The sequence below is a fragment of the Durio zibethinus genome, chromosome 15 (assembly GCF_047325235.1).
Source record: "Durio zibethinus cultivar Kanyao isolate XHJ-2024 chromosome 15, ASM4732523v1, whole genome shotgun sequence".
Lineage (NCBI taxonomy): Eukaryota > Viridiplantae > Streptophyta > Magnoliopsida > Malvales > Malvaceae > Durio > Durio zibethinus.
In genome coordinates, this window is record NC_143176.1 from 18,427,881 (window position 1) to 18,438,160 (window position 10,280).

A 10,280-nucleotide genomic window follows, 5' to 3' on the forward strand; every position below is an offset into this window, starting at 1 on the left:
AGCTTAAATTGGCCTTAGTCTACGAAGCAAATTGGAATAAATCGGATTTGTATCTTTTGTCAATTTGGGATGAGTGTGTCAGACGGAATTATTCAATGAGCACAGAGCTTAAGATTGGAAACTGTATGTATATATTTTAATTAAAAAAAATGTCTTGAGTGGAAATTCAAAATGCCTCTAATTTTTTTCTAAATATTGACCTTAATTTTAAATTCAAACATTACTTTAGATTCAATTTCAAACAATGTATTAAATTGTTAAGATTTTTTTTTTTTAAATAAATACATTCTATTCATCAAAGAAGTAGACTAAGTTTGTTAACTAAGCTCATTAAAAACTAAAACATTACAAACTTAAAAACACTTAATTAATAAATCCCTAAGAATGGAAGAAACTATTCCTAAAGGATATAACTAGCTGAGGCCGGGGAAAGAAAATTTGTTAAGAGTTATATCTTTGGTTCAATTGTTATCTCGTTTCCTAAAAATCTACTATTATTAGTTTCGCGTTGCATTTTCTAATGGCAAGCTTGAATTGAGAAATGAATGTTATAAGGTTGAAGGAAAGTTTTGGCTTAGTGATAAAGAAAAGATCTTGAAACTTTGAGGTATTATTCAAGTTTCAACATGGTTTGATTCAATTTTATTTTGAATTTATTTAGTTATGTGCTGATTTGTTTGTTAGTTAGTCTATTTGATTTAATTTAATAATTTTTTTATGTAATGTTCAATTATGATTGTAATTTTTCTTGCATTTGTAATTTAATACAAAAAAAATTTTTTTTGAGACCTCAATTTGAAAATCTTAGAAAATGAAAAAAAAATCCTAAATTTTACCAATTTATTTAAATAAGCTTTTATATTTTTATTATACTCAAATAAATTCGTATTCTTTGATTTGTATTAAAGTATGTCATTATTTCTAATAAAAGATTGGTTTATGTTAAAAGTTTATTTAAATACAAATTAAAGTATAATGATTTATTTAAATATAAATTAAAATTTAAGTGTTTATTTGGGTACAAAGAAAATATTAAAGATTTATTTAAATATAATAAATATATAAAAATTTATCTAAATAAAATAATAAAATTTAAGAATTTTTTTATTATTTTAAAAATTTTGAAATAATATAAGATTATATTTAAAATCATATTCAGCATTCTCAACAAAAAGGAACAGGAATCCATTTATAGACTATAAAAGTTTTTTTTTTTATGCATGTAAATATTTGTGCGCAAGATTATGAAATTAATGCCACAAGTAGAACATCAAAGAAAAGTACGTCTAAACACTTTTTCTACGAGTTTTTCTCCCGTACGAATTACGCTGAATTTAATGGACGTAAATTGCGGATGATATCTACATCCCTAATAGATAAAAGGGAGGTGAATGTGCAGGTTAAGAGAGTTGATCTTTCGGGGGTTTTCGGGTTGGCATGTGGAGGGATTTTTTTATTTAAATATTTATTTTTTAATTTAAATAAAAATCATAATACTTAAAAAAATATTTATTAAAAGTTTATTTGCTCCAAGTTTATTTTATTTTTTCTTTTGATTTTTTTGGGGTATAAGAGAATTTTTTATTATATAAAAAATATAGATATAATTTGGTTAAGTTCAATATTTAGATTTTATTTAATTTTTTATTTTGGATAAAATTTATTATAATGACAATTTTTGATATATTTAACAAATTTTAATGATATTATAATCACAAATTAAAGTTCAATAATTTATTTAAAAATTAGGTAAAAGTAGATGTGTCACTGATGTGACTAATGAAATAGCAATCATATCATTTTTTAATATACTTAATAAAATTTTTGTGTTCTAGATGCGATAAATTTTAAAATTTACTATTTTAAATAAAATTTGAGTATAACTTAAATGGTTAATGATGAAATTTATCAAATGTTTTGAACATTTGGAGGGTTTTAGGGCATGAGATGTGGCTAGACTTGATAATTCATATTTTTGTATCATTTTCGTATTGTATTTGATACATATAATAACATGAATTATTAAAATATGAATATAATATGAATTATAAAATGTATTTAAATCTTAAACACGAACATGATAGATTTATTATACATATTACACGTGACATAACATGACTAATACATATATAATTAATCTGTTTAAATATAATACAAATAAATACAAATAACATTAATTTACATAAATAAACATGATATACATGAATAACACTGCTATACACAAATACATAGTAGATACAACATATCATCAAATTTCAAACTTTAAATATCATACCCAATTCAAGACATACCAACCTACTAGTTTCAAAGTGTTTAAAAAAACAACAATAATTTAAAAGTTATTCAATGAGTCAGTACAACTCAATAGAATTAACTTGAGATGAAGTAAAACAATTTATTGAAGAAAAACCTTATTTGCTAAGATTCAAGTTGATGGTACCATCTATCATCTCATCTAAAAGCTTTCATCAACAATTTCTCCAAATAAATAATTCTTACAACAAACAATAACCTCCATAATTTCTAGCTTAAGTGAGCTGCAATATTGGTTGTGAACATTACCACCAACACTAAAAGCAAATTCAAATGCTACCGTAGAAACAAGAATGCTGAAGATATCTCTCTCCATCGCAATAAGCTTGGGATACCAAAATTGGTTTTCCTTCCAAAATTGCAAAATATCCAACTTTGATGTCCTATCAAGCTTTTGTTCTTCCAAATACAACTTTAATTGAGATTTTTATATGGTAACACCATTATTAACGTCAAAAGTGTCAAACTCCTAATTAAAAATTTTCAAATGTATCAGAATTTATAACAAAATATTACAAAAAATTAAAAAAGTAATAAAAAATTAAATTTTAAAATAAGCGAATTACCTTTCAAACATCCTTTTTGCATGAACTTATAGCTATACTAGATCCCTCATCAACAGTTTGGTCATTAGAATTATTAGAAATAACCAAGAAAGAACTACAAATAAAGCCTTGATAGTATCAGCATATTTATCATAAAGAGAGAATAAATTATCTTTGATTGTTCTGAACTCTATTGAATTATTCCCATAAAGCTTTTTATAACTCCGATACATAAACTGTAGCTTGTAACGACGATCTAATATCACAGTTATAGCTAAATTCAAACTAATACTTCTTAAACTTATCAAAATCATTAAAGCCATATCTTTTACTGCACATCATTTCCATTCATGTGTTCATTCAAGGTTAAGCATGCCCAAAAAATTGAAAAGAAGAATAAATTGGTAATAAGGTACTTTGTTCCAAAAAACACAAATGTCATAAAAAATACTTAAAAATTGGCTCAGTTTCTCAATTTTATCCTACTTAGATTTAGATGGACAATTATTATAATTTGAATAACCGATTTCCAAGTGAAAGAAAGTCATACGAAAGTAAAGGGCACTTTGAAGTATAAGATGTGTTAAGTTCCACCTAATTGGAAAATCTTGTCTTAATCATCTATTTGCATTTAAATTAAGTAGGTTCACATATTTCAAAAATTTTTGTTTTTTAACTTAAGGCCCTTTCACTTAATATTTTCCCTCTTTTTTTTTGTAGACTCATCAACCTTTTTCAAGCCATCTTCGACTATCAAATTTAGAATATGAGCACTACATCTTAGATAAAAAAAATTGAACATTTCCTACAAATGCTTTATGTACATTCAATTGTAATTTCAACAAATCAACAAAAGTATCATTAGCAGTAGCTTTATCTAATGTCACAGAGAACAATTTATTTTCTATTTTCCATTCAGCCATCAATGAATACACTTTTTCACTTAATGCAACACCATTGTGTAGAGGTGACATAAAAGAAAAATTCAAGATTTTTTTTTTTGTAAATTCCAATCATGGTAAATAAAATGAGTAGTAACACATATATACCCATCAGTATTGATAAAAGTTCATAAATTAGAAGTCAAACAAATCCTTCCAAGTGTTTCTTTCAGTAGTTATTTCAACTTACTTCTTTCTTTTTTATGCATTTTCATGATATTAAACTTTTCAATGTTCCTAGAGATTAAAGTCACATCATCATACAAATAAGAAAATAAATCCCTAATGCCACTATAGTTCACAAATTACTAGGACAGATTATGCATAACCATTACAACAACTAACTTTTCACAAAATTTTTTAGAATCATATTTGCTAGATCTCACTATCATAGACCAATGGTCTTTAGAAAGTATCATTTGACCTACATCACGCGTGTCTCTCTTAGAATAATTATTCATATGACATTTGAGATTACCATTCCCAAACTTGGAATCGTAGTTCTTAACTTCTTCACCATACTTGCACTTTACCATTTTAATACCGTTAACTTCCTTTTTAAGCAATACTTCAAAAACTTTTCAGGCATCTAAAATTAGTTTCTTATTTCTTTTACGCTTCATTTTGCTCTTTCTTGTCTCAACATTATCTTGTTCTAGTATATCCATAAAATCATTATCTTCTACCAAATTCGTAATAAGAGAATTTGATAGAAATATAGTGTTGATATCATCAAATTTCATCTACTAATTATATCAATAAAACATTAAAATTGTACATACGTTAAACATATATTAAAAGTGTATAAGTCAAAAACCTATTCAAACATTTTCTTAGGAATTAACATAACTAAACAATTATTAAATGAAAAGTTCCAACCACAACATATAATAGTTTTGGCTCCAGCATTGACATTGTAAACCAAGTAAAATGCATGACATGCTTGGTATAATCACCACAAGATAATGACTCTTATCTCATCAGACATAATCCTTTGCTAGCTTAGGCATATGACCCAGAAGCCAAAAGCTAGCTAGAGATAATGGACTACCAAGCATCAAATGCGTAATTAAGTTATTTCAGAATCCACAAGTCATGACAGCTAAACTATAGCTACTATAATATAAGAATTCACATTAATTTACATTAAAAGATAAAAGAAAATGTTAATAATTATGCAAAGATCATTTTGATTTTGAGTGCAGTAATAGAAATTGCTTTAAATTAACCAACATTTTAATTGCTCAGGAAATTTGAGTGCAACTTATGAGAATAATAATGCTAATTTTAATGAAACCTAGCTGGCATTGCAATGCTTATCCTTCCAAAATCCCAAAATCCATAAATTCCAAAGATCAATTTCAAATTACTTCTTTTTTCTTCAATAATTAGACTATTTTTCCTTTAATAATTGGCCTAAATTAATAAAAAAAAAATAAAATAGAATTTTACTTCAAGTCTTTCTAAAATTCTATAGTGGTTTAGCCAACAAGATCTTGTGATTCCAGAACCTAGCACTTTAAGACTTTCTTATGTCACATATTTGGAAGAATTAACAGAGAAAAGTGCCAAACTTTTCTTGTCTCATTTCTACAATATATATTTTTCACACATAGCTGATGTTCAAGTAATAATAAGATAGTTATGCTCAGTGTGACAAGAGAAAAAAAATTACCTTAGTTTTCTAGCAGGAATGGTACAATGGAAAGGATACAATGGCTATGTCGATTGATGGATCAATTGCTGTTGGTGGGTTAAAGATGAATGGTAGCTACCTGGCTTGCTAACTACCCGAGGAAAGAGGCAAAAGTGGGTGAAAGGTGAGTGGTGACTACTTGGTTGAGAAAGGAAGAAAGGTTGTTATTTGGTGTCTACTTGGCTTGTTACAGCCGAAAATCTAAAATGAAAGAGTGAAAGAGGGAAAAAGAGTTTTAAAGTTAACCGGTTAGGTAAAAAAGTAAGAAACTTTAGTAATTTTTAATTAAAATAAATAAATAAAAATATGAATATAAAATTATGAATATATAATAATCATTGTCATGACATATAGATCTGAAAATCTATAGCTAGACTTAACAAACGGAGTTGTAACCAATCTTTTTACTAGGTGTGATTAGCTACCCAATAAATCTATCCCTTTAAAGAATTTCTAAGCTTGACTAAGGGTCCCTAAACGAATAGGTTCGAGTTTACTAATCAGAATAAGGTTCAAGAGTTTGGTTATATATGAGAAAGGTTATAGCACCTCCACATGTCCATTTGAAAGATGGTACTATTTTATTTTAAATTTATCTTAAGGTCTTGATTTTAATGGCCTTAAATTATTATGTTGAATATTGAAAATAATTCTTTAAATTCTCTATCAATCTGGTAGAATTCTTAAAAATATTTTCTCACCTCAAAAGTATTCAAAAATTCCATTTGTTTTCTTAAAGAGGCTCCATCGTCAGAAAAAAGTTTAATATTTTTTTTTATTTTGGTTTTTTTTGTTTTTATTGAAAATATATCTAATTATTTCACCATTTGAGCCAAATTAGAAATATCTTCTTTTTTAATTTCTAAATTTTTTATCATTTGGGCTTATTTAAAAATTTTTCTTTTTTTCTTTTTATCTTTGGAAAGAAAATAATATGACAATTATTTTCATTGAAATTTCATTAAAATTTTTCACTATTTGGGATAAATTTAAAGAAATTTCTCACCTAGAGATTTCTTAGGAATTTACCATTTCAAATTTCTAAGATTCTTATCATTGGTTAATTGTCAAATATTTTCAACCAAAAATTTTATTTTTCTTATAATTATTTTTTCTCTTTTTTTTTTGTTTGAAAATAAATATTAATTATTGTTATTGAAATTTTCTCTAAATTATTCTACCATTTGGGACAAATTTAGAAAAAAAGTTTCTCACTTTGAATTTATAGAAATTTACCATTTGAAATTTCTAAAAATTTCATTATTGGATAATTAGTATTTATTCTCAAAAAAATATTTTTTTTATTTTTTATTTAATCATGTAAAAATACTCTTTTAAAAAACAAATAAACAAACAAACAAACAAACAAATAAATAAATAAATAAAATACCAAAAACAGAAATGGCTCAGCTCAGCTTAAGGAATAAAACATGAAACGGCTTGGGATGATGGCTCGGCTCGACTTAAGACAAAGGCTGATCACGGGTCAAACACAGGTCAATGCTCTGGTTGGATTGACTTGAATAGAAACACGCGGATCCTAAGAGGTTGCTTAACGCCAAAATGATGTTATTTTGACGAGATATAAATAGTAAGAATCCTTTTTTCTCTTTAGATCTTCTCCTCTCGATGTTATTTTGACAAGATATAAATAGTATGAATCTTTTTTTCTCTTAAGATCTCCTCTCATTCTCTTTCTTTTTTTTTTCTTTCTCTCTCTAAAGTTGAAGAACTCTAGTTGAATCTTTGCCAAATTTTGGAAAATCTCATCAAAATCTAGGTTTGTTTGCCTAAAGTTCATCAAAAAATTCAAAGTTCATCGAAATATTCAACCAGATTCTAGAAAACCTGCCAAAACATTCAACCAATAGCAAAAAATTCACCAAAAAATTCAACCGGCATCAAAAAATTCACCAAAAACTAAAAATTTTTCAAAAAAATTTCTAGAAAAAATCTTATTTTTAACCTAAAAATCTCTCAAACTTTTTTGACTGCCTTTTGGCTTCCTTTTGCATGATTTCCTTTATGTTTTTTTTATCTGTGTTTTTCTATTCCTCTCTAATTCTTGTGTGTTTCCTGTATGATTCAGGTCTTATATTTATAAGGCAAAAAAATTAGAAGAGTTTCCTTTCGATTATGAGTCCACAATTGATAGGAATTCATAAAACCTAAGATTTATCTATTACAAATTAAATCGATCTAGAACTCTACCAACATTTATCCACGACAAAAATTATTTTTATTATCTTTTTACCTTTTCTTTTGTTTATTAAATGTGTTATCTCCTAACAAAAAAACTAAAGATAAGTCAATTGAAAAAACAAAGATAAATAAAACAAATAGTTGAATTATAAACAAAAAGATAAGACCCTAAATAAATAAATAAATAAATAAAATAACTAAAATATAAAATAAAAAGTAATTGGGCCTAAAATTTTCACACTTTCGGGCCAAGCCTAATGAGTTTGAGCTAGGATCAAATAAGGTGTCTACAGCTGTTTCTTTTTACACATTTCCTATGAAATAGGAATTGTACAAAGATGTAGACACCCCTATTATCTAGATAGTCATCCTAATACTTTTTTTTTAATCAATCACTCAAACTTGCTGAATAACATAAAACTTCCATAAGCAGAGGCTCACAACTTTTGAAAAAATAAATACGGCTCTTCTAAACAGAGGCTCAACAATTTTGAAAAATAAATAAGGCTCTTTTAAATGAAGACTTAACAATTTTGGAAAAATAAATATTGCTCATCTAATTAAAGGCTTAACAACTTTGGAAAATAAATAAGGCTCCTCTAAACAAAGGCTCAACAACTTTGGAAACTAAATAAGGCTTCTATAATCAGAGGTTCAACAACTTTGAAAAATAAATAAAGCTCCTCTAATCAGAGGCTCAAAATAAATAAAGCTCCTTTACAATCATGTCTAAAGGAGTCATAGATCATGTCTGAAAAACTTTGTAATGAAAACTCAAAGATTCACAATTTAAGTTTGAAATTCAAATGTGGGTAATCAAAGATTCACAAGAACTTTTCAACTTTGTAAGAATTCACCAAAATTTTGATTCTAAAAATTTTAGTTTCACAAGAATTTGATTCACAAAACTTCAAATTCCTAAGATTTTTCAACTTTGCAAGAATTTAGACTAGCAAGATTTCAAGATTCGCATTTGTGAGTTTCATATCCAAAATTTTAATTCAACAATTCACATGCAAATTGCAAGGCTCACATCCAACATTTAAAGATTCAAATTCTAGAGATTCACATTTGAATTCTAGTGATTCTCACCTAAAAGTTGAAGATTTTAAAAAAAAAAACTTCAGGATTCTCTTTCCAAATTTCAAAGATTTTGATTCAAAACTTTCTCATTTAAAAACTTCATTATTTCATCCAAAATTTCAAGACTCCACATTCGATTTCAAAGATTCACATTCAATAAAACTTAGAGTTTCACATCTAAGTTCAAAGGTTCTCATTCAAAAATTTGGGGTTCACATCCAAAATTTCAAAGCTTTTCATTCAAGTTCGAATATTCACATCCAATAAATCTTAAGGTTTCACATTTTAAATATTCCCATTTGAAACTCAAAGATTCTTATCTGAAACTCAAAGATTCTCATTTGAAAACTCATAATTTTATCTTTTAGAGACTTCATAAAAAAATTTAGAATTTCTTTTTCAGATGACTTTCAAACTTTTATCAAAGTCAAAATTTTGTATGTAATGAATGTCATGATCAATGATGCAAATGTAACAATCTGGATTCTGACAATAATGTAGATGTCATACTCTAAGTCATAATTCAAATGTTTGTTGGCTAATGCATGTCTACAGAAAGTTTTAAATACTCATCGAATTATGCCAAGCATTATTCAAATGACGATGCAAATATAATGCATGTAATGCAGATAAATGTCCTAAAATTCTAATTAATTATGGTAATATGGTTCTTAAGGCTCTTCCATCCCATATTTTCCCTTTTCAACTACTCAACACTAGCTATCCCAGAATAAATTCTATCAACTGACTCACATCATTCGCATCAATTGATTGTAACTTACAGGCTTTTTAGCACTAGTAATTTCAGCATAAATTTCATTTACTGATCCACATCATTTTCATCACTTGACCACAATTCTCAAGTTATATCAACCAATTCATCATTATATTCATCACTTGGTTATCTCATATGTCTTTTCAAATCATCTTTGAGATTCTTGCCATCTCTTTATTTTTTTTCCCTCATCATCTTAGATTTCTTTTCAAAGAAATACAAGAATCTTTCATGAACATCATCATTCATTATCATTTCAAATATAATGCAATCATACATTTTCTCAAATTATTCTAACGATTCAAAAATAAAAGAATACAAGGTGAATTGAAAGAAAGATAATCAATGAAGAGCAAATCTAGTACAAAAATAAATGAAAAAAGAAACAGGTTCGATGCATGTCATTGGAATGAATGGTATATCCAAACAATGAATATTTGATAATTCTGAATATTAATCCAGAATTTTTTTAAAAAAAACTTATTTCATTGACTATCAAAATCATTTTGAGCTCATCAAAATTTGCCTCAACTTTGGAGGATTTCAAATTAATTTTTCATATATTGAACTATCATTTGTCTTTCAGCTTAGATATTTTTTACCCAAATTACTCTTTTAGGTTTTCAATTTGAGTATTCTTTTTCTCTCATTTAACATTTTTTCGTTCTTTCATTTTTTATTTTTTTATCTTTTTTTTATTTTTATCTTTATCTTTATCCTTTTTT